General features: G+C 33.5%; 15 non-coding genes across 15 annotated transcripts; all 15 read right to left on the bottom strand.

Moving 5' to 3' along the window:
• Positions 1-1,246: 1,246 nt before the first annotated feature.
• trnac-gca (transfer RNA cysteine (anticodon GCA)) lies at positions 1,247-1,318 on the bottom strand. The gene has a single exon. It is a non-coding gene; the product is annotated as a tRNA-Cys (tRNA).
• A 1,573-nt stretch (positions 1,319-2,891) lies between these two features.
• trnac-gca (transfer RNA cysteine (anticodon GCA)) lies at positions 2,892-2,963 on the bottom strand. Its single transcript has one exon. It is a non-coding gene; the product is annotated as a tRNA-Cys (tRNA).
• A 1,571-nt stretch (positions 2,964-4,534) lies between these two features.
• Positions 4,535-4,606, bottom strand: trnac-gca (transfer RNA cysteine (anticodon GCA)). The gene has a single exon. It is a non-coding gene; the product is annotated as a tRNA-Cys (tRNA).
• Positions 4,607-6,188: 1,582 nt separating this feature from the next.
• Positions 6,189-6,260, bottom strand: trnac-gca (transfer RNA cysteine (anticodon GCA)). Its single transcript has one exon. It is a non-coding gene; the product is annotated as a tRNA-Cys (tRNA).
• A 1,588-nt stretch (positions 6,261-7,848) lies between these two features.
• On the bottom strand, positions 7,849-7,920 carry trnac-gca (transfer RNA cysteine (anticodon GCA)). Its single transcript has one exon. It is a non-coding gene; the product is annotated as a tRNA-Cys (tRNA).
• Positions 7,921-9,508: 1,588 nt separating this feature from the next.
• trnac-gca (transfer RNA cysteine (anticodon GCA)) lies at positions 9,509-9,580 on the bottom strand. The gene has a single exon. It is a non-coding gene; the product is annotated as a tRNA-Cys (tRNA).
• A 1,598-nt stretch (positions 9,581-11,178) lies between these two features.
• Positions 11,179-11,250, bottom strand: trnac-gca (transfer RNA cysteine (anticodon GCA)). The gene has a single exon. It is a non-coding gene; the product is annotated as a tRNA-Cys (tRNA).
• A 1,567-nt stretch (positions 11,251-12,817) lies between these two features.
• On the bottom strand, positions 12,818-12,889 carry trnac-gca (transfer RNA cysteine (anticodon GCA)). The gene has a single exon. It is a non-coding gene; the product is annotated as a tRNA-Cys (tRNA).
• A 1,560-nt stretch (positions 12,890-14,449) lies between these two features.
• Positions 14,450-14,521, bottom strand: trnac-gca (transfer RNA cysteine (anticodon GCA)). Its single transcript has one exon. It is a non-coding gene; the product is annotated as a tRNA-Cys (tRNA).
• A 1,589-nt stretch (positions 14,522-16,110) lies between these two features.
• Positions 16,111-16,182, bottom strand: trnac-gca (transfer RNA cysteine (anticodon GCA)). The gene has a single exon. It is a non-coding gene; the product is annotated as a tRNA-Cys (tRNA).
• Positions 16,183-17,728: 1,546 nt separating this feature from the next.
• Positions 17,729-17,800, bottom strand: trnac-gca (transfer RNA cysteine (anticodon GCA)). The gene has a single exon. It is a non-coding gene; the product is annotated as a tRNA-Cys (tRNA).
• A 1,593-nt stretch (positions 17,801-19,393) lies between these two features.
• On the bottom strand, positions 19,394-19,465 carry trnac-gca (transfer RNA cysteine (anticodon GCA)). The gene has a single exon. It is a non-coding gene; the product is annotated as a tRNA-Cys (tRNA).
• Positions 19,466-21,040: 1,575 nt separating this feature from the next.
• On the bottom strand, positions 21,041-21,112 carry trnac-gca (transfer RNA cysteine (anticodon GCA)). The gene has a single exon. It is a non-coding gene; the product is annotated as a tRNA-Cys (tRNA).
• Positions 21,113-22,672: 1,560 nt separating this feature from the next.
• trnac-gca (transfer RNA cysteine (anticodon GCA)) lies at positions 22,673-22,744 on the bottom strand. Its single transcript has one exon. It is a non-coding gene; the product is annotated as a tRNA-Cys (tRNA).
• Positions 22,745-24,342: 1,598 nt separating this feature from the next.
• Positions 24,343-24,414, bottom strand: trnac-gca (transfer RNA cysteine (anticodon GCA)). Its single transcript has one exon. It is a non-coding gene; the product is annotated as a tRNA-Cys (tRNA).
• Between the last annotated feature and the right edge of the window lie 586 nt (positions 24,415-25,000).

The raw sequence follows: 25,000 nt of genomic DNA on the forward strand, positions 1-25,000 counted from the left end.
TACGTTCCCCAAAATGTTCTGAAAACAAGGACACCAAGTCCAAGATGCCACTGTAACACATTTTTGAGTGCAAGGGAAAATCGTATTTTTCTTGAATCGTACTTGTACTTGCTAGAACCAAAGTCATTGTATTTATCTTGCTCGACCGTATTATTACTTGTACTGTGATCCTTGAAATGTATTTTTGTTTACGACTGTAAGTCGCGCAGGATAAGGGCGGCTGCTAAGAAATAAATAAATACATAAATACATAAATAATAATAATAATAATAATAATAATAATAATAATAATAATAATAATAATAATAATAATAATAAATAAATAAATAAATAAATAAACAAAAACACAGCGTTAAATTAGGGGACTGCAAAAATGAAATGCGAGTTAAAAGTAGGATCGGGAATGAACAAATTACGTAATTTGTCAGCTCTGTTTGAAATAAAATTAAGGGGACCAGAATTAGGCTCAGGCAAGATATGAAGGTAAAAACAAAGATTGTTTTGTAATTAAAAGCTTTTTCTGAGTTTAAATATGAAACAGAATCAGCTCAATTTGTTTAAAGGGACTTCTCGTGATTAAAAATAAAACCTGAAAACTTCAAGCCCTACTTGTGTGTGTGTTCGGATCTACTTTTTCCGCAATACTGGTAATATTTAATTTATGCAATATTTAATTTATGCAAACTGCAGTTACTGACAGGCTTGGTAATTGAGGCAATACTGAATCTTTCAGTTAATTCTTATGAAAAAATAAATAAAAAATTGGTGTATGCTACTGCCGGTAGATGGTGTCAAGTATTAAAAAAAAAAAATACTATTTGCAAAATAGTATTTACTAATTTCTATTGATAATATATTTCTGGCAACCTATTTTATGTTTGTATTTTAAATACATTTGGAGACCACTGTTGTCTTTTTAAATATTTTCCGTGACTATGTTGCCATCCTTGGCGTTCACTGTTAACCGAAAGGTTTGTGCTTTGAGTTCAAACAGGAACTCTTTTTTATATTAAACTGGCCAGCCAGATTGCCTTCCCAGGCGGCCTTCTCAAGAGAGGCCAAGCTTCTAATTTCTCCAGTTGTAAAGGGTGCGGTGGCCAAGTGGTAAGGTGTTTGGTCCCGTAACTTGAGGATCACGTCTTCAAACCCTGTCTGTAGCTCGTTGCTGTCTTTGAAACACTAATTTTTGCTTCTAGCTGAAATAAAAAATGTTAACGTGCATTTTGTATTTTAATTTAGAAAAAAAAGGGGGCACTCGGATTTGAACCGGGGACCTCTTGATCTGCAGTCAAATGCTCTACCACTGAGCTATACCCCCGACTCACTAGCCTATTCCAGCTATGCCCTTTTCTGCCAAGCACAACCAACGGTGCCGAGCTGCAGTTTCAGAAATGCAACCTATCAATGGCTAGTTATTTTTTACCTTGTGTCCCGCAGCAATATTTTTCAACAACACATTCAAGAAGTATTATATAAGGTCCGTCAAGTAATAGAATAACACGTTGTTGTACATGTATCTCTTTGAAAACACTAAGCGAAATAGATAATAATCAGAAAATGCTTAACGTTTTTTATTTCAAGAAATTAAACTAAATACAAAATTTAGTGTTGAAAAAAAGAGAGAAGCTTTATGGTTTCTGAAGTACGTTCCCCAAAATGTTCTGAAAACAAGGACACCAAGTCCAAGATGCCACTGTAACACATTTTTGAGTGCAAGGGAAAATCGTATTTTTCTTGAATCGTACTTGTACTTGCTAGAACCAAAGTCATTGTATTTATCTTGCTCGACCGTATTATTACTTGTACTGTGATCCTTGAAATGTATTTTTGTTTACGACTGTAAGTCGCGCAGGATAAGGGCGGCTGCTAAGAAATAAATAAATACATAAATACATAAATAATAATAATAATAATAATAATAATAATAATAATAATAATAATAATAATAATAATAATAATAATAAATAAATAAATAAATAAATAAACAAAAACACAGCGTTAAATTAGGGGACTGCAAAAATGAAATGCGAGTTAAAAGTAGGATCGGGAATGAACAAATTACGTAATTTGTCAGCTCTGTTTGAAATAAAATTAAGGGGACCAGAATTAGGCTCAGGCAAGATATGAAGGTAAAAACAAAGATTGTTTTGTAATTAAAAGCTTTTTCTGAGTTTAAATATGAAACAGAATCAGCTCAATTTGTTTAAAGGGACTTCTCGTGATTAAAAATAAAACCTGAAAACTTCAAGCCCTACTTGTGTGTGTGTTCGGATCTACTTTTTCCGCAATACTGGTAATATTTAATTTATGCAATATTTAATTTATGCAAACTGCAGTTACTGACAGGCTTGGTAATTGAGGCAATACTGAATCTTTCAGTTAATTCTTATGAAAAAATAAATAAAAAATTGGTGTATGCTACTGCCGGTAGATGGTGTCAAGTATTAAAAAAAAAAAATACTATTTGCAAAATAGTATTTACTAATTTCTATTGATAATATATTTCTGGCAACCTATTTTATGTTTGTATTTTAAATACATTTGGAGACCACTGTTGTCTTTTTAAATATTTTCCGTGACTATGTTGCCATCCTTGGCGTTCACTGTTAACCGAAAGGTTTGTGCTTTGAGTTCAAACAGGAACTCTTTTTTATATTAAACTGGCCAGCCAGATTGCCTTCCCAGGCGGCCTTCTCAAGAGAGGCCAAGCTTCTAATTTCTCCAGTTGTAAAGGGTGCGGTGGCCAAGTGGTAAGGTGTTTGGTCCCGTAAATTGAGGATCACGTCTTCAAACCCTGTCTGTACCTTGTTGCTGTCTTTGAAACACTATTTTTTGCTTCTAGCTGAAATAAAAAATGTTAACGTGCATTTTGTATTTTAATTTAGAAAAAAAGGGGGCACTCGGATTTGAACCGGGGACCTCTTGATCTGCAGTCAAATGCTCTACCACTGAGCTATACCCCCGACTCACTAGCCTATTCCAGCTATGCCCTTTTCTGCCAAGCACAACCAACGGTGCCGAGCTGCAGTTTCAGAAATGCAACCTATCAATGGCTAGTTATTTTTTACCTTGTGTCCCGCAGCAATATTTTTCAACAAAACATTCAAGAAGTATTGTATAAGGTCCGTCAAGTAATAGAATAACACGTTGTTGTACATGTATCTCTTTGAAAACACTAAGCGAAATAGATAATAATCAGAAAATGCTTAACGTTTTTTATTTCAAGAAATTAAACTAAATACAAAATTTAGTGTTGAAAAAAAGAGAGAAGCTTTATGGTTTCTGAAGTACGTTCCCCAAAATGTTCTGAAAACAAGGACACCAAGTCCAAGATGCCACTGTAACACATTTTTGAGTGCAAGGGAAAATCGTATTTTTCTTGAATCGTACTTGTACTTGCTAGAACCAAAGTCATTGTATTTATCTTGCTCGACCGTATTATTACTTGTACTGTGATCCTTGAAATGTATTTTTGTTTACGACTGTAAGTCGCGCAGGATAAGGGCGGCTGCTAAGAAATAAATAAATACATAAATACATAAATAATAATAATAATAATAATAATAATAATAATAATAATAATAATAATAATAATAATAATAATAAATAAATAAATAAATAAATAAACAAAAACACAGCGTTAAATTAGGGGACTGCAAAAATGAAATGCGAGTTAAAAGTAGGATCGGGAATGAACAAATTACGTAATTTGTCAGCTCTGTTTGAAATAAAATTAAGGGGACCAGAATTAGGCTCAGGCAAGATATGAAGGTAAAAACAAAGATTGTTTTGTAATTAAAAGCTTTTTCTGAGTTTAAATATGAAACAGAATCAGCTCAATTTGTTTAAAGGGACTTCTCGTGATTAAAAATAAAACCTGAAAACTTCAAGCCCTACTTGTGTGTGTGTTCGGATCTACTTTTTCCGCAATACTGGTAATATTTAATTTATGCAATATTTAATTTATGCAAACTGCAGTTACTGACAGGCTTGGTAATTGAGGCAATACTGAATCTTTCAGTTAATTCTTATGAAAAAATAAATAAAAAATTGGTGTATGCTACTGCCGGTAGATGGTGTCAAGTATTAAAAAAAAAAAATACTATTTGCAAAATAGTATTTACTAATTTCTATTGATAATATATTTCTGGCAACCTATTTTATGTTTGTATTTTAAATACATTTGGAGACCACTGTTGTCTTTTTAAATATTTTCCGTGACTATGTTGCCATCCTTGGCGTTCACTGTTAACCGAAAGGTTTGTGCTTTGAGTTCAAACAGGAACTCTTTTTTATATTAAACTGGCCAGCCAGATTGCCTTCCCAGGCGGCCTTCTCAAGAGAGGCCAAGCTTCTAATTTCTCCAGTTGTAAAGGGTGCGGTGGCCAAGTGGTAAGGTGTTTGGTCCCGTAACTTGAGGATCACGTCTTCAAACCCTGTCTGTAGCTCGTTGCTGTCTTTGAAACACTAATTTTTGCTTCTAGCTGAAATAAAAAATGTTAACGTGCATTTTGTATTTTAATTTAGAAAAAAAAGGGGGCACTCGGATTTGAACCGGGGACCTCTTGATCTGCAGTCAAATGCTCTACCACTGAGCTATACCCCCGACTCACTAGCCTATTCCAGCTATGCCCTTTTCTGCCAAGCACAACCAACGGTGCCGAGCTGCAGTTTCAGAAATGCAACCTATCAATGGCTAGTTATTTTTTACCTTGTGTCCCGCAGCAATATTTTTCAACAACACATTCAAGAAGTATTATATAAGGTCCGTCAAGTAATAGAATAACACGTTGTTGTACATGTATCTCTTTGAAAACACTAAGCGAAATAGATAATAATCAGAAAATGCTTAACGTTTTTTATTTCAAGAAATTAAACTAAATACAAAATTTAGTGTTGAAAAAAAGAGAGAAGCTTTATGGTTTCTGAAGTACGTTCCCCAAAATGTTCTGAAAACAAGGACACCAAGTCCAAGATGCCACTGTAACACATTTTTGAGTGCAAGGGAAAATCGTATTTTTCTTGAATCGTACTTGTACTTGCTAGAACCAAAGTCATTGTATTTATCTTGCTCGACCGTATTATTACTTGTACTGTGATCCTTGAAATGTATTTTTGTTTACGACTGTAAGTCGCGCAGGATAAGGGCGGCTGCTAAGAAATAAATAAATACATAAATACATAAATAATAATAATAATAATAATAATAATAATAATAATAATAATAATAATAATAATAATAATAATAATAATAATAATAAATAAATAAATAAATAAATAAACAAAAACACAGCGTTAAATTAGGGGACTGCAAAAATGAAATGCGAGTTAAAAGTAGGATCGGGAATGAACAAATTACGTAATTTGTCAGCTCTGTTTGAAATAAAATTAAGGGGACCAGAATTAGGCTCAGGCAAGATATGAAGGTAAAAACAAAGATTGTTTTGTAATTAAAAGCTTTTTCTGAGTTTAAATATGAAACAGAATCAGCTCAATTTGTTTAAAGGGACTTCTCGTGATTAAAAATAAAACCTGAAAACTTCAAGCCCTACTTGTGTGTGTGTTCGGATCTACTTTTTCCGCAATACTGGTAATATTTAATTTATGCAATATTTAATTTATGCAAACTGCAGTTACTGACAGGCTTGGTAATTGAGGCAATACTGAATCTTTCAGTTAATTCTTATGAAAAAATAAATAAAAAATTGGTGTATGCTACTGCCGGTAGATGGTGTCAAGTATTAAAAAAAAAAAATACTATTTGCAAAATAGTATTTACTAATTTCTATTGATAATATATTTCTGGCAACCTATTTTATGTTTGTATTTTAAATACATTTGGAGACCACTGTTGTCTTTTTAAATATTTTCCGTGACTATGTTGCCATCCTTGGCGTTCACTGTTAACCGAAAGGTTTGTGCTTTGAGTTCAAACAGGAACTCTTTTTTATATTAAACTGGCCAGCCAGATTGCCTTCCCAGGCGGCCTTCTCAAGAGAGGCCAAGCTTCTAATTTCTCCAGTTGTAAAGGGTGCGGTGGCCAAGTGGTAAGGTGTTTGGTCCCGTAAATTGAGGATCACGTCTTCAAACCCTGTCTGTACCTTGTTGCTGTCTTTGAAACACTATTTTTTGCTTCTAGCTGAAATAAAAAATGTTAACGTGCATTTTGTATTTTAATTTAGAAAAAAAGGGGGCACTCGGATTTGAACCGGGGACCTCTTGATCTGCAGTCAAATGCTCTACCACTGAGCTATACCCCCGACTCACTAGCCTATTCCAGCTATGCCCTTTTCTGCCAAGCACAACCAACGGTGCCGAGCTGCAGTTTCAGAAATGCAACCTATCAATGGCTAGTTATTTTTTACCTTGTGTCCCGCAGCAATATTTTTCAACAAAACATTCAAGAAGTATTGTATAAGGTCCGTCAAGTAATAGAATAACACGTTGTTGTACATGTATCTCTTTGAAAACACTAAGCGAAATAGATAATAATCAGAAAATGCTTAACGTTTTTTATTTCAAGAAATTAAACTAAATACAAAATTTAGTGTTGAAAAAAAGAGAGAAGCTTTATGGTTTCTGAAGTACGTTCCCCAAAATGTTCTGAAAACAAGGACACCAAGTCCAAGATGCCACTGTAACACATTTTTGAGTGCAAGGGAAAATCGTATTTTTCTTGAATCGTACTTGTACTTGCTAGAACCAAAGTCATTGTATTTATCTTGCTCGACCGTATTATTACTTGTACTGTGATCCTTGAAATGTATTTTTGTTTACGACTGTAAGTCGCGCAGGATAAGGGCGGCTGCTAAGAAATAAATAAATACATAAATACATAAATAATAATAATAATAATAATAATAATAATAATAATAATAATAATAATAATAATAATAATAATAATAATAATAATAATAATAAATAAATAAATAAATAAATAAACAAAAACACAGCGTTAAATTAGGGGACTGCAAAAATGAAATGCGAGTTAAAAGTAGGATCGGGAATGAACAAATTACGTAATTTGTCAGCTCTGTTTGAAATAAAATTAAGGGGACCAGAATTAGGCTCAGGCAAGATATGAAGGTAAAAACAAAGATTGTTTTGTAATTAAAAGCTTTTTCTGAGTTTAAATATGAAACAGAATCAGCTCAATTTGTTTAAAGGGACTTCTCGTGATTAAAAATAAAACCTGAAAACTTCAAGCCCTACTTGTGTGTGTGTTCGGATCTACTTTTTCCGCAATACTGGTAATATTTAATTTATGCAATATTTAATTTATGCAAACTGCAGTTACTGACAGGCTTGGTAATTGAGGCAATACTGAATCTTTCAGTTAATTCTTATGAAAAAATAAATAAAAAATTGGTGTATGCTACTGCCGGTAGATGGTGTCAAGTATTAAAAAAAAAAAATACTATTTGCAAAATAGTATTTACTAATTTCTATTGATAATATATTTCTGGCAACCTATTTTATGTTTGTATTTTAAATACATTTGGAGACCACTGTTGTCTTTTTAAATATTTTCCGTGACTATGTTGCCATCCTTGGCGTTCACTGTTAACCGAAAGGTTTGTGCTTTGAGTTCAAACAGGAACTCTTTTTTATATTAAACTGGCCAGCCAGATTGCCTTCCCAGGCGGCCTTCTCAAGAGAGGCCAAGCTTCTAATTTCTCCAGTTGTAAAGGGTGCGGTGGCCAAGTGGTAAGGTGTTTGGTCCCGTAAATTGAGGATCACGTCTTCAAACCCTGTCTGTACCTTGTTGCTGTCTTTGAAACACTATTTTTTGCTTCTAGCTGAAATAAAAAATGTTAACGTGCATTTTGTATTTTAATTTAGAAAAAAAGGGGGCACTCGGATTTGAACCGGGGACCTCTTGATCTGCAGTCAAATGCTCTACCACTGAGCTATACCCCCGACTCACTAGCCTATTCCAGCTATGCCCTTTTCTGCCAAGCACAACCAACGGTGCCGAGCTGCAGTTTCAGAAATGCAACCTATCAATGGCTAGTTATTTTTTACCTTGTGTCCCGCAGCAATATTTTTCAACAAAACATTCAAGAAGTATTGTATAAGGTCCGTCAAGTAATAGAATAACACGTTGTTGTACATGTATCTCTTTGAAAACACTAAGCGAAATAGATAATAATCAGAAAATGCTTAACGTTTTTTATTTCAAGAAATTAAACTAAATACAAAATTTAGTGTTGAAAAAAAGAGAGAAGCTTTATGGTTTCTGAAGTACGTTCCCCAAAATGTTCTGAAAACAAGGACACCAAGTCCAAGATGCCACTGTAACACATTTTTGAGTGCAAGGGAAAATCGTATTTTTCTTGAATCGTACTTGTACTTGCTAGAACCAAAGTCATTGTATTTATCTTGCTCGACCGTATTATTACTTGTACTGTGATCCTTGAAATGTATTTTTGTTTACGACTGTAAGTCGCGCAGGATAAGGGCGGCTGCTAAGAAATAAATAAATACATAAATACATAAATACATAAATACATAAATAATAATAATAATAATAATAATAATAATAATAATAATAATAATAATAATAATAATAATAATAATAAATAAATAAATAAATAAATAAACAAAAACACAGCGTTAAATTAGGGGACTGCAAAAATGAAATGCGAGTTAAAAGTAGGATCGGGAATGAACAAATTACGTAATTTGTCAGCTCTGTTTGAAATAAAATTAAGGGGACCAGAATTAGGCTCAGGCAAGATATGAAGGTAAAAACAAAGATTGTTTTGTAATTAAAAGCTTTTTCTGAGTTTAAATATGAAACAGAATCAGCTCAATTTGTTTAAAGGGACTTCTCGTGATTAAAAATAAAACCTGAAAACTTCAAGCCCTACTTGTGTGTGTGTTCGGATCTACTTTTTCCGCAATACTGGTAATATTTAATTTATGCAATATTTAATTTATGCAAACTGCAGTTACTGACAGGCTTGGTAATTGAGGCAATACTGAATCTTTCAGTTAATTCTTATGAAAAAATAAATAAAAAATTGGTGTATGCTACTGCCGGTAGATGGTGTCAAGTATTAAAAAAAAAAATACTATTTGCAAAATAGTATTTACTAATTTCTATTGATAATATATTTCTGGCAACCTATTTTATGTTTGTATTTTAAATACATTTGGAGACCACTGTTGTCTTTTTAAATATTTTCCGTGACTATGTTGCCATCCTTGGCGTTCACTGTTAACCGAAAGGTTTGTGCTTTGAGTTCAAACAGGAACTCTTTTTTATATTAAACTGGCCAGCCAGATTGCCTTCCCAGGCGGCCTTCTCAAGAGAGGCCAAGCTTCTAATTTCTCCAGTTGTAAAGGGTGCGGTGGCCAAGTGGTAAGGTGTTTGGTCCCGTAAATTGAGGATCACGTCTTCAAACCCTGTCTGTAGCTTGTTGCTGTCTTTGAAACACTAATTTTTGCTTCTAGCTGAAATAAAAAATGTTAACGTGCATTTTGTATTTTAATTTAGAAAAAAAGGGGGCACTCGGATTTGAACCGGGGACCTCTTGATCTGCAGTCAAATGCTCTACCACTGAGCTATACCCCCGACTCACTAGCCTATTCCAGCTATGCCCTTTTCTGCCAAGCACAACCAACGGTGCCGAGCTGCAGTTTCAGAAATGCAACCTATCAATGGCTAGTTATTTTTTACCTTGTGTCCCGCAGCAATATTTTTCAACAAAACATTCAAGAAGTATTGTATAAGGTCCGTCAAGTAATAGAATAACACGTTGTTGTACATGTATCTCTTTGAAAACACTAAGCGAAATAGATAATAATCAGAAAATGCTTAACGTTTTTTATTTCAAGAAATTAAACTAAATACAAAATTTAGTGTTGAAAAAAAGAGAGAAGCTTTATGGTTTCTGAAGTACGTTCCCCAAAATGTTCTGAAAACAAGGACACCAAGTCCAAGATGCCACTGTAACACATTTTTGAGTGCAAGGGAAAATCGTATTTTTCTTGAATCGTACTTGTACTTGCTAGAACCAAAGTCATTGTATTTATCTTGCTCGACCGTATTATTACTTGTACTGTGATCCTTGAAATGTATTTTTGTTTACGACTGTAAGTCGCGCAGGATAAGGGCGGCTGCTAAGAAATAAATAAATACATAAATACATAAATACATAAATACATAAATAATAATAATAATAATAATAATAATAATAATAATAATAATAATAATAATAATAATAATAATAATAATAATAATAAATAAATAAATAAATAAATAAACAAAAACACAGCGTTAAATTAGGGGACTGCAAAAATGAAATGCGAGTTAAAAGTAGGATCGGGAATGAACAAATTACGTAATTTGTCAGCTCTGTTTGAAATAAAATTAAGGGGACCAGAATTAGGCTCAGGCAAGATATGAAGGTAAAAACAAAGATTGTTTTGTAATTAAAAGCTTTTTCTGAGTTTAAATATGAAACAGAATCAGCTCAATTTGTTTAAAGGGACTTCTCGTGATTAAAAATAAAACCTGAAAACTTCAAGCCCTACTTGTGTGTGTGTTCGGATCTACTTTTTCCGCAATACTGGTAATATTTAATTTATGCAATATTTAATTTATGCAAACTGCAGTTACTGACAGGCTTGGTAATTGAGGCAATACTGAATCTTTCAGTTAATTCTTATGAAAAAATAAATAAAAAATTGGTGTATGCTACTGCCGGTAGATGGTGTCAAGTATTAAAAAAAAAAAATACTATTTGCAAAATAGTATTTACTAATTTCTATTGATAATATATTTCTGGCAACCTATTTTATGTTTGTATTTTAAATACATTTGGAGACCACTGTTGTCTTTTTAAATATTTTCCGTGACTATGTTGCCATCCTTGGCGTTCACTGTTAACCGAAAGGTTTGTGCTTTGAGTTCAAACAGGAACTCTTTTTTATATTAAACTGGCCAGCCAGATTGCCTTCCCAGGCGGCCTTCTCAAGAGAGGCCAAGCTTCTAATTTCTCCAGTTGTAAAGGGTGCGGTGGCCAAGTGGTAAGGTGTTTGGTCCCGTAAATTGAGGATCACGTCTTCAAACCCTGTCTGTACCTTGTTGCTGTCTTTGAAACACTATTTTTTGCTTCTAGCTGAAATAAAAAATGTTAACGTGCATTTTGTATTTTAATTTAGAAAAAAAGGGGGCACTCGGATTTGAACCGGGGACCTCTTGATCTGCAGTCAAATGCTCTACCACTGAGCTATACCCCCGACTCACTAGCCTATTCCAGCTATGCCCTTTTCTGCCAAGCACAACCAACGGTGCCGAGCTGCAGTTTCAGAAATGCAACCTATCAATGGCTAGTTATTTTTTACCTTGTGTCCCGCAGCAATATTTTTCAACAAAACATTCAAGAAGTATTGTATAAGGTCCGTCAAGTAATAGAATAACACGTTGTTGTACATGTATCTCTTTGAAAACACTAAGCGAAATAGATAATAATCAGAAAATGCTTAACGTTTTTTATTTCAAGAAATTAAACTAAATACAAAATTTAGTGTTGAAAAAAAGAGAGAAGCTTTATGGTTTCTGAAGTACGTTCCCCAAAATGTTCTGAAAACAAGGACACCAAGTCCAAGATGCCACTGTAACACATTTTTGAGTGCAAGGGAAAATCGTATTTTTCTTGAATCGTACTTGTACTTGCTAGAACCAAAGTCATTGTATTTATCTTGCTCGACCGTATTATTACTTGTACTGTGATCCTTGAAATGTATTTTTGTTTACGACTGTAAGTCGCGCAGGATAAGGGCGGCTGCTAAGAAATAAATAAATACATAAATACATAAATAATAATAATAATAATAATAATAATAATAATAATAATAATAATAATAATAATAATAATAAATAAATAAATAAATAAATAAACAAAAACACAGCGTTAAATTAGGGGACTGCAAAAATGAAATGCGAGTTAAAAGTAGGATCGGGAATGAACAAATTACGTAATTTGTCAGCTCTGTTTGAAATAAAATTAAGGGGACCAGAATTAGGCTCAGGCAAGATATGAAGGTAAAAACAAAGATTGTTTTGTAATTAAAAGCTTTTTCTGAGTTTAAATATGAAACAGAATCAGCTCAATTTGTTTAAAGGGACTTCTCGTGATTAAAAATAAAACCTGAAAACTTCAAGCCCTACTTGTGTGTGTGTTCGGATCTACTTTTTCCGCAATACTGGTAATATTTAATTTATGCAATATTTAATTTATGCAAACTGCAGTTACTGACAGGCTTGGTAATTGAGGCAATACTGAATCTTTCAGTTAATTCTTATGAAAAAATAAATAAAAAATTGGTGTATGCTACTGCCGGTAGATGGTGTCAAGTATTAAAAAAAAAAAATACTATTTGCAAAATAGTATTTACTAATTTCTATTGATAATATATTTCTGGCAACCTATTTTATGTTTGTATTTTAAATACATTTGGAGACCACTGTTGTCTTTTTAAATATTTTCCGTGACTATGTTGCCATCCTTGGCGTTCACTGTTAACCGAAAGGTTTGTGCTTTGAGTTCAAACAGGAACTCTTTTTTATATTAAACTGGCCAGCCAGATTGCCTTCCCAGGCGGCCTTCTCAAGAGAGGCCAAGCTTCTAATTTCTCCAGTTGTAAAGGGTGCGGTGGCCAAGTGGTAAGGTGTTTGGTCCCGTAAATTGAGGATCACGTCTTCAAACCCTGTCTGTACCTTGTTGCTGTCTTTGAAACACTATTTTTTGCTTCTAGCTGAAATAAAAAATGTTAACGTGCATTTTGTATTTTAATTTAGAAAAAAAGGGGGCACTCGGATTTGAACCGGGGACCTCTTGATCTGCAGTCAAATGCTCTACCACTGAGCTATACCCCCGACTCACTAGCCTATTCCAGCTATGCCCTTTTCTGCCAAGCACAACCAACGGTGCCGAGCTGCAGTTTCAGAAATGCAACCTATCAATGGCTAGTTATTTTTTACCTTGTGTCCCGCAGCAATATTTTTCAACAAAACATTCAAGAAGTATTGTATAAGGTTCGTCAAGTAATAGAATAACACGTTGTTATACATGTATCTCTTTGAAAACACTAAGCGAAATAGATAATAATCAGAAAATGCTTAACGTTTTTTATTTCAAGAAATTAAACTAAATACAAAATTTAGTGTTGAAAAAAAGAGAGAAGCTTTATGGTTTCTGAAGTACGTTCCCCAAAATGTTCTGAAAACAAGGACACCAAGTCCAAGATGCCACTTTAACACATTTTTGAGTGCAAGGGAAAATCGTATTTTTCTTGAATCGTACTTGTACTTGCTAGAACCAAAGTCATTGTATTTATCTTGCTCGACCGTATTATTACTTGTACTGTGATCCTTGAAATGTATTTTTGTTTACGACTGTAAGTCGCGCAGGATAAGGGCGGCTGCTAAGAAATAAATAAATACATAAATACATAAATAATAATAATAATAATAATAATAATAATAATAATAATAATAATAATAATAATAAATAAATAAATAAATAAATAAACAAAAACACAGCGTTAAATTAGGGGACTGCAAAAATGAAATGCGAGTTAAAAGTAGGATCGGGAATGAACAAATTACGTAATTTGTCAGCTCTGTTTGAAATAAAATTAAGGGGACCAGAATTAGGCTCAGGCAAGATATGAAGGTAAAAACAAAGATTGTTTTGTAATTAAAAGCTTTTTCTGAGTTTAAATATGAAACAGAATCAGCTCAATTTGTTTAAAGGGACTTCTCGTGATTAAAAATAAAACCTGAAAACTTCAAGCCCTACTTGTGTGTGTGTTCGGATCTACTTTTTCCGCAATACTGGTAATATTTAATTTATGCAATATTTAATTTATGCAAACTGCAGTTACTGACAGGCTTGGTAATTGAGGCAATACTGAATCTTTCAGTTAATTCTTATGAAAAAATAAATAAAAAATTGGTGTATGCTACTGCCGGTAGATGGTGTCAAGTATTAAAAAAAAAAATACTATTTGCAAAATAGTATTTACTAATTTCTATTGATAATATATTTCTGGCAACCTATTTTATGTTTGTATTTTAAATACATTTGGAGACCACTGTTGTCTTTTTAAATATTTTCCGTGACTATGTTGCCATCCTTGGCGTTCACTGTTAACCGAAAGGTTTGTGCTTTGAGTTCAAACAGGAACTCTTTTTTATATTAAACTGGCCAGCCAGATTGCCTTCCCAGGCGGCCTTCTCAAGAGAGGCCAAGCTTCTAATTTCTCCAGTTGTAAAGGGTGCGGTGGCCAAGTGGTAAGGTGTTTGGTCCCGTAACTTGAGGATCACGTCTTCAAACCCTGTCTGTAGCTCGTTGCTGTCTTTGAAACACTAATTTTTGCTTCTAGCTGAAATAAAAAATGTTAACGTGCATTTTGTATTTTAATTTAGAAAAAAAGGGGGCACTCGGATTTGAACCGGGGACCTCTTGATCTGCAGTCAAATGCTCTACCACTGAGCTATACCCCCGACTCACTAGCCTATTCCAGCTATGCCCTTTTCTGCCAAGCACAACCAACGGTGCCGAGCTGCAGTTTCAGAAATGCAACCTATCAATGGCTAGTTATTTTTTACCTTGTGTCCCGCAGCAATATTTTTCAACAAAACATTCAAGAAGTATTGTATAAGGTCCGTCAAGTAATAGAATAACACGTTGTTGTACATGTATCTCTTTGAAAACACTAAGCGAAATAGATAATAATCAGAAAATGCTTAACGTTTTTTATTTCAAGAAATTAAACTAAATACAAAATTTAGTGTTGAAAAAAAGAGAGAAGCTTTATGGTTTCTGAAGTACGTTCCCCAAAATGTTCTGAAAACAAGGACACCAAGTCCAAGATGCCACTGTAACACATTTTTGAGTGCAAGGGAAAATCGTATTTTTCTTGAATCGTACTTGTACTTGCTAGAACCAAAGTCATTGTATTTATCTTGCTCGACCGTATTATTACTTGTACTGTGATCCTTGAAATGTATTTTTGTTTACGACTGTAAGTCGCGCAGGATAAGGGCGGCTGCTAAGAAATAAATAAATACATAAATACATAAATACATAAATACATAAATAATAATAATAATAATAATAATAATAATAATAATAATAATAATAATAATAATAATAATAATAATAAATAAATAAATAAATAAATAAACAAAAACACAGCGTTAAATTAGGGGACTGCAAAAATGAAATGCGAGTTAAAAGTAGGATCGGGAATGAACAAATTACGTAATTTGTCAGCTCTGTTTGAAATAAAATTAAGGGGACCAGAATTAGGCTCAGGCAAGATATGAAGGTAAAAACAAAGATTGTTTTGTAATTAAAAGCTTTTTCTGAGTTTAAATATGAAACAGAATCAGCTCAATTTGTTTAAAGGGACTTCTCGTGATTAAAAATAAAACCTGAAAACTTCAAGCCCTACTTGTGTGTGTGTTCGGATCTACTTTTTCCGCAATACTGGTAATATTTAATTTATGCAATATTTAATTTATGCAAACTGCAGTTACTGACAGGCTTGGTAATTGAGGCAATACTGAATCTTTCAGTTAATTCTTATGAAAAAATAAATAAAAAATTGGTGTATGCTACTGCCGGTAGATGGTGTCAAGTATTAAAAAAAAAAAATACTATTTGCAAAATAGTATTTACTAATTTCTATTGATAATATATTTCTGGCAACCTATTTTATGTTTGTATTTTAAATACATTTGGAGACCACTGTTGTCTTTTTAAATATTTTCCGTGACTATGTTGCCATCCTTGGCGTTCACTGTTAACCGAAAGGTTTGTGCTTTGAGTTCAAACAGGAACTCTTTTTTATATTAAACTGGCCAGCCAGATTGCCTTCCCAGGCGGCCTTCTCAAGAGAGGCCAAGCTTCTAATTTCTCCAGTTGTAAAGGGTGCGGTGGCCAAGTGGTAAGGTGTTTGGTCCCGTAAATTGAGGATCACGTCTTCAAACCCTGTCTGTACCTTGTTGCTGTCTTTGAAACACTATTTTTTGCTTCTAGCTGAAATAAAAAATGTTAACGTGCATTTTGTATTTTAATTTAGAAAAAAAGGGGGCACTCGGATTTGAACCGGGGACCTCTTGATCTGCAGTCAAATGCTCTACCACTGAGCTATACCCCCGACTCACTAGCCTATTCCAGCTATGCCCTTTTCTGCCAAGCACAACCAACGGTGCCGAGCTGCAGTTTCAGAAATGCAACCTATCAATGGCTAGTTATTTTTTACCTTGTGTCCCGCAGCAATATTTTTCAACAAAACATTCAAGAAGTATTGTATAAGGTCCGTCAAGTAATAGAATAACACGTTGTTGTACATGTATCTCTTTGAAAACACTAAGCGAAATAGATAATAATCAGAAAATGCTTAACGTTTTTTATTTCAAGAAATTAAACTAAATACAAAATTTAGTGTTGAAAAAAAGAGAGAAGCTTTATGGTTTCTGAAGTACGTTCCCCAAAATGTTCTGAAAACAAGGACACCAAGTCCAAGATGCCACTGTAACACATTTTTGAGTGCAAGGGAAAATCGTATTTTTCTTGAATCGTACTTGTACTTGCTAGAACCAAAGTCATTGTATTTATCTTGCTCGACCGTATTATTACTTGTACTGTGATCCTTGAAATGTATTTTTGTTTACGACTGTAAGTCGCGCAGGATAAGGGCGGCTGCTAAGAAATAAATAAATACATAAATACATAAATAATAATAATAATAATAATAATAATAATAATAATAATAATAATAATAAATAAATAAATAAACAAAAACACAGCGTTAAATTAGGGGACTGCAAAAATGAAATGCGAGTTAAAAGTAGGATCGGGAATGAACAAATTACGTAATTTGTCAGCTCTGTTTGAAATAAAATTAAGGGGACCAGAATTAGGCTCAGGCAAGATATGAAGGTAAAAACAAAGATTGTTTTGTAATTAAAAGCTTTTTCTGAGTTTAAATATGAAACAGAATCAGCTCAATTTGTTTAAAGGGACTTCTCGTGATTAAAAATAAAACCTGAAAACTTCAAGCCCTACTTGTGTGTGTGTTCGGATCTACTTTTTCCGCAATACTGGTAATATTTAATTTATGCAATATTTAATTTATGCAAACTGCAGTTACTGACAGGCTTGGTAATTGAGGCAATACTGAATCTTTCAGTTAATTCTTATGAAAAAATAAATAAAAAATTGGTGTATGCTACTGCCGGTAGATGGTGTCAAGTATTAAAAAAAAAAATACTATTTGCAAAATAGTATTTACTAATTTCTATTGATAATATATTTCTGGCAACCTATTTTATGTTTGTATTTTAAATACATTTGGAGACCACTGTTGTCTTTTTAAATATTTTCCGTGACTATGTTGCCATCCTTGGCGTTCACTGTTAACCGAAAGGTTTGTGCTTTGAGTTCAAACAGGAACTCTTTTTTATATTAAACTGGCCAGCCAGATTGCCTTCCCAGGCGGCCTTCTCAAGAGAGGCCAAGCTTCTAATTTCTCCAGTTGTAAAGGGTGCGGTGGCCAAGTGGTAAGGTGTTTGGTCCCGTAACTTGAGGATCACGTCTTCAAACCCTGTCTGTAGCTCGTTGCTGTCTTTGAAACACTAATTTTTGCTTCTAGCTGAAATAAAAAATGTTAACGTGCATTTTGTATTTTAATTTAGAAAAAAAGGGGGCACTCGGATTTGAACCGGGGACCTCTTGATCTGCAGTCAAATGCTCTACCACTGAGCTATACCCCCGACTCACTAGCCTATTCCAGCTATGCCCTTTTCTGCCAAGCACAACCAACGGTGCCGAGCTGCAGTTTCAGAAATGCAACCTATCAATGGCTAGTTATTTTTTACCTTGTGTCCCGCAGCAATATTTTTCAACAAAACATTCAAGAAGTATTGTATAAGGTCCGTCAAGTAATAGAATAACACGTTGTTGTACATGTATCTCTTTGAAAACACTAAGCGAAATAGATAATAATCAGAAAATGCTTAACGTTTTTTATTTCAAGAAATTAAACTAAATACAAAATTTAGTGTTGAAAAAAAGAGAGAAGCTTTATGGTTTCTGAAGTACGTTCCCCAAAATGTTCTGAAAACAAGGACACCAAGTCCAAGATGCCACTGTAACACATTTTTGAGTGCAAGGGAAAATCGTATTTTTCTTGAATCGTACTTGTACTTGCTAGAACCAAAGTCATTGTATTTATCTTGCTCGACCGTATTATTACTTGTACTGTGATCCTTGAAATGTATTTTTGTTTACGACTGTAAGTCGCGCAGGATAAGGGCGGCTGCTAAGAAATAAATAAATACATAAATACATAAATACATAAATAATAATAATAATAATAATAATAATAATAATAATAATAATAATAATAATAATAATAATAATAATAATAATAATAAATAAATAAATAAATAAATAAATAAACAAAAACACAGCGTTAAATTAGGGGACTGCAAAAATGAAATGCGAGTTAAAAGTAGGATCGGGAATGAACAAATTACGTAATTTGTCAGCTCTGTTTGAAATAAAATTAAGGGGACCAGAATTAGGCTCAGGCAAGATATGAAGGTAAAAACAAAGATTGTTTTGTAATTAAAAGCTTTTTCTGAGTTTAAATATGAAACAGAATCAGCTCAATTTGTTTAAAGGGACTTCTCGTGATTAAAAATAAAACCTGAAAACTTCAAGCCCTACTTGTGTGTGTGTTCGGATCTACTTTTTCCGCAATACTGGTAATATTTAATTTATGCAATATTTAATTTATGCAAACTGCAGTTACTGACAGGCTTGGTAATTGAGGCAATACTGAATCTTTCAGTTAATTCTTATGAAAAAATAAATAAAAAATTGGTGTATGCTACAGCCGGTAGATGGTGTCAAGTATTAAAAAAAAAAATACTATTTGCAAAATAGTATTTACTAATTTCTATTGATAATATATTTCTGGCAACCTATTTTATGTTTGTATTTTAAATACATTTGGAGACCACTGTTGTCTTTTTAAATATTTTCCGTGACTATGTTGCCATCCTTGGCGTTCACTGTTAACCGAAAGGTTTGTGCTTTGAGTTCAAACAGGAACTCTATTTTATATTAAACTGGCCAGCCAGATTGCCTTCCCAGGCGGCCTTCTCAAGAGAGGCCAAGCTTCTAATTTCTCCACTTGTAAAGGGTGCGGTGGCCAAGTGGTAAGGTGTTTGGTCCCGTAACTTGAGGATCACGTCTTCAAACCCTGTCTGTAGCTTGTTGCTGTCTTTGAAACACTAATTTTTGCTTCTAGCTGAAATAAAAAATGTTAACGTGCATTTTGTATTTTAATTTAGAAAAAAAGGGGGCACTCGGATTTGAACCGGGGACCTCTTGATCTGCAGTCAAATGCTCTACCACTGAGCTATACCCCCGACTCACTAGCCTATTCCAGCTATGCCCTTTTCTGCCAAGCACAACCAACGGTGCCGAGCTGCAGTTTCAGAAATGCAACCTATCAATGGCTAGTTATTTTTTACCTTGTGTCCCGCAGCAATATTTTTCAACAAAACATTGAAGAAGTATTGTATAAGGTCCGTCAAGTAATAGAATAACACGTTGTTGTACATGTATCTCTTTGAAAACACTAAGCAAAATAGATAATAATCAGAAAATGCTTAACGTTTTTTATTTCAAGAAATTAAACTAAATACAAAATTTAGTGTTGAAAAAAAGAGAGAAGCTTTATGGTTTCTGAAGTACGTTCCCCAAAATGTTCTGAAAACAAGGACACCAAGTCCAAGATGCCACTGTAACACATTTTTGAGTGCAAGGGAAAATCGTATTTTTCTTGAATCGTACTTGTACTTGCTAGAACCAAAGTCATTGTATTTATCTTGCTCGACCGTATTATTACTTGTACTGTGATCCTTGAAATGTATTTTTGTTTACGACTGTAAGTCGCGCAGGATAAGGGCGGCTGCTAAGAAATAAATAAATACATAAATACATAAATAATAATAATAATAATAATAATAATAATAATAATAATAATAATAATAATAATAATAATAATAATAAAAAATAAATAAATAAATAAATAAACAAAAACACAGCGTTAAATTAGGGGACTGCAAAAATGAAATGCGAGTTAAAAGTAGGATCGGGAATGAACAAATTACGTAATTTGTCAGCTCTGTTTGAAATAAAATTAAGGGGACCAGAATTAGGCTCAGGCAAGATATGAAGATAAAAACAAAGATTGTTTTGTAATTAAAAGCTTTTTCTGAGTTTAAATATGAAACAGAATCAGCTCAATTTGTTTAAAGGGACTTCTCGTGATTAAAAATAAAACCTGAAAACTTCAAGCCCTACTTGTGTGTGTGTTCGGATCTACTTTTTCCGCAATACTGGTAATATTTAATTTATGCAATATTTAATTTATGCAAACTGCAGTTACTGACAGGCTTGGTAATTGAGGCAATACTGAATCTTTCAGTTAATTCTTATGAAAAAATAAATAAAAAATTGGTGTATGCTACAGCCGGTAGATGGTGTCAAGTATTAAAAAAAAAAATACTATTTGCAAAATAGTATTTACTAATTTCTATTGATAATATATTTCTGGCAACCTATTTTATGTTTGTATTTTAAATACATTTGGAGACCACTGTTGTCTTTTTAAATATTTTCCGTGACTATGTTGCCATCCTTGGCGTTCACTGTTAACCGAAAGGTTTGTGCTTTGAGTTCAAACAGGAACTCTATTTTATATTAAACTGGCCAGCCAGATTGCCTTCCCAGGCGGCCTTCTCAAGAGAGGCCAAGCTTCTAATTTCTCCAGTTGTAAAGGGTGCGGTGGCCAAGTGGTAAGGTGTTTGGTCCCGTAACTTGAGGATCACGTCTTCAAACCCTGTCTGTAGCTTGTTGCTGTCTTTGAAACACTAATTTTTGCTTCTAGCTGAAATAAAAAATGTTAACGTGCATTTTGTATTTTAATTTAGAAAAAAAGGGGGCACTCGGATTTGAACCGGGGACCTCTTGATCTGCAGTCAAATGCTCTACCACTGAGCTATACCCCCGACTCACTAGCCTATTCCAGCTATGCCCTTTTCTGCCAAGCACAACCAACGGTGCCGAGCTGCAGTTTCAGAAATGCAACCTATCAATGGCTAGTTATTTTTTACCTTGTGTCCCGCAGCAATATTTTTCAACAAAACATTGAAGAAGTATTGTATAAGGTCCGTCAAGTAATAGAATAACACGTTGTTGTACATGTATCTCTTTGAAAACACTAAGCAAAATAGATAATAATCAGAAAATGCTTAACGTTTTTTATTTCAAGAAATTAAACTAAATACAAAATTTAGTGTTGAAAAAAAGAGAGAAGCTTTATGGTTTCTGAAGTACGTTCCCCAAAATGTTCTGAAAACAAGGACACCAAGTCCAAGATGCCACTGTAACACATTTTTGAGTGCAAGGGAAAATCGTATTTTTCTTGAATCGTACTTGTACTTGCTAGAACCAAAGTCATTGTATTTATCTTGCTCGACCGTATTATTACTTGTACTGTGATCCTTGAAATGTATTTTTGTTTACGACTGTAAGTCGCGCAGGATAAGGGCGGCTGCTAAGAAATAAATAAATACATAAATACATAAATAATAATAATAATAATAATAATAATAATAATAATAATAATAATAATAATAAAAAATAAATAAATAAATAAATAAACAAAAACACAGCGTTAAATTAGGGGACTGCAAAAATGAAATGCGAGTTAAAAGTAGGATCGGGAATGAACAAATTACGTAATTTGTCAGCTCTGTTTGAAATAAAATTAAGGGGACCAGAATTAGGCTCAGGCAAGATATGAAGATAAAAACAAAGATTGTTTTGTAATTAAAAGCTTTTTCTGAGTTTAAATATGAAACAGAATCAGCTCAATTTGTTTAAAGGGACTTCTCGTGATTAAAAATAAAACCTGAAAACTTCAAGCCCTACTTGTGTGTGTGTTCGGATCTACTTTTTCCGCAATACTGGTAATATTTAATTTATGCAATATTTAATTTATGCAAACTGCAGTTACTGACAGGCTTGGTAATTGAGGCAATACTGAATCTTTCAGTTAATTCTTATGAAAAAATAAATAAAAAATTGGTGTATGCTACAGCCGGTAGATGGTGTCAAGTATTAAAAAAAAAAATACTATTTGCAAAATAGTATTTACTAATTTCTATTGATAATATATTTCTGGCAACCTATTTTATGTTTGTATTTTAAATACATTTGGAGACCACTGTTGTCTTTTTAAATATTTTCCGTGACTATGTTGCCATCCTTGGCGTTCACTGTTAACCGAAAGGTTTGTGCTTTGAGTTCAAACAGGAACTCTATTTTATATTAAACTGGCCAGCCAGATTGCCTTCCCAGGCGGCCTTCTCAAGAGAGGCCAAGCTTCTAATTTCTCCAGTTGTAAAGGGTGCGGTGGCCAAGTGGTAAGGTGTTTGGTCCCGTAACTTGAGGATCACGTCTTCAAACCCTGTCTGTAGCTTGTTGCTGTCTTTGAAACACTAATTTTTGCTTCTAGCTGAAATAAAAAATGTTAACGTGCATTTTGTATTTTAATTTAGAAAAAAAGGGGGCACTCGGATTTGAACCGGGGACCTCTTGATCTGCAGTCAAATGCTCTACCACTGAGCTATACCCCCGACTCACTAGCCTATTCCAGCTATGCCCTTTTCTGCCAAGCACAACCAACGGTGCCGAGCTGCAGTTTCAGAAATGCAACCTATCAATGGCTAGTTATTTTTTACCTTGTGTCCCGCAGCAATATTTTTCAACAAAACATTGAAGAAGTATTGTATAAGGTCCGTCAAGTAATAGAATAACACGTTGTTGTACATGTATCTCTTTGAAAACACTAAGCGAAATAGATAATAATCAGAAAATGCTTAACGTTTTTTATTTCAAGAAATTAAACTAAATACAAAATTTAGTGTTGAAAAAAAGAGAGAAGCTTTATGGTTTCTGAAGTACGTTCCCCAAAATGTTCTGAAAACAAGGACACCAAGTCCAAGATGCCACTGTAACACATTTTTGAGTGCAAGGGAAAATCGTATTTTTCTTGAATCGTACTTGTACTTGCTAGAACCAAAGTCATTGTATTTATCTTGCTCGACCGTATTATTACTTGTACTGTGATCCTTGAAATGTATTTTTGTTTACGACTGTAAGTCGCGCAGGATAAGGGCGGCTGCTAAGAAATAAATAAATACATAAATACATAAATACATAAATACATAAATACATAAATACATAAATAATAATAATAATAATAATAATAATAATAATAATAATAATAATAATAATAATAATAATAAATAAATAAATAAATAAATAAACAAAAACACAGCGTTAAATTAGGGGACTGCAAAAATGAAATGCGAGTTAAAAGTAGGATCGGGAATGAACAAATTACGTAATTTGTCAGCTCTGTTTGAAATAAAATTAAGGGGACCAGAATTAGGCTCAGGCAAGATATGAAGGTAAAAACAAAGATTGTTTTGTAATTAAAAGCTTTTTCTGAGTTTAAATATGAAACAGAATCAGCTCAATTTGTTTAAAGGGACTTCTCGTGATTAAAAATAAAACCTGAAAACTTCAAGCCCTACTTGTGTGTGTGTTCGGATCTACTTTTTCCGCAATACTGGTAATATTTAATTTATGCAATATTTAATTTATGCAAACTGCAGTTACTGACAGGCTTGGTAATTGAGGCAATACTGAATCTTTCAGTTAATTCTTATGAAAAAATAAATAAAAAATTGGTGTATGCTACTGCCGGTAGATGGTGTCAAGTATTAAAAAAAAAAATACTATTTGCAAAATAGTATTTACTAATTTCTATTGATAATATATTTCTGGCAACCTATTTTATGTTTGTATTTTAAATACATTTGGAGACCACTGTTGTCTTTTTAAATATTTTCCGTGACTATGTTGCCATCCTTGGCGTTCACTGTTAACCGAAAGGTTTGTGCTTTGAGTTCAAACAGGAACTCTTTTTTATATTAAACTGGCCAGCCAGATTGCCTTCCCAGGCGGCCTTCTCAAGAGAGGCCAAGCTTCTAATTTCTCCAGTTGTAAAGGGTGCGGTGGCCAAGTGGTAAGGTGTTTGGTCCCGTAACTTGAGGATCACGTCTTCAAACCCTGTCTGTAGCTCGTTGCTGTCTTTGAAACACTAATTTTTGCTTCTAGCTGAAATAAAAAATGTTAACGTGCATTTTGTATTTTAATTTAGAAAAAAAGGGGGCACTCGGATTTGAACCGGGGACCTCTTGATCTGCAGTCAAATGCTCTACCACTGAGCTATACCCCCGACTCACTAGCCTATTCCAGCTATGCCCTTTTCTGCCAAGCACAACCAACGGTGCCGAGCTGCAGTTTCAGAAATGCAACCTATCAATGGCTAGTTATTTTTTACCTTGTGTCCCGCAGCAATATTTTTCAACAACACATTCAAGAAGTATTGTAAGGTCTTGTAAGGTCCGTCAAGTAATAGAATAACACGTTGTTGTACATGTATCTCTTTGAAAACACTAAGCGAAATAGATAATAATCAGAAAATGCTTAACGTTTTTTATTTCAAGAAATTAAACTAAATACAAAATTTAGTGTTGAAAAAAAGAGAGAAGCTTTATGGTTTCTGAAGTACGTTCCCCAAAATGTTCTGAAAACAAGGACACCAAGTCCAAGATGCCACTGTAACACATTTTTGAGTGCAAGGGAAAATCGTATTTTTCTTGAATCGTACTTGTACTTGCTAGAACCAAAGTCATTGTATTTATCTTGCTCGACCGTATTATTACTTGTACTGTGATCCTTGAAATGTATTTTTGTTTACGACTGTAAGTCGCGCAGGATAAGGGCGGCTGCTAAGAAATAAATAAATACATAAATACATA

Source organism: Acipenser ruthenus, unplaced genomic scaffold, assembly GCF_902713425.1.
Source record: "Acipenser ruthenus unplaced genomic scaffold, fAciRut3.2 maternal haplotype, whole genome shotgun sequence".
NCBI classification, from domain to species: domain Eukaryota; kingdom Metazoa; phylum Chordata; class Actinopteri; order Acipenseriformes; family Acipenseridae; genus Acipenser; species Acipenser ruthenus.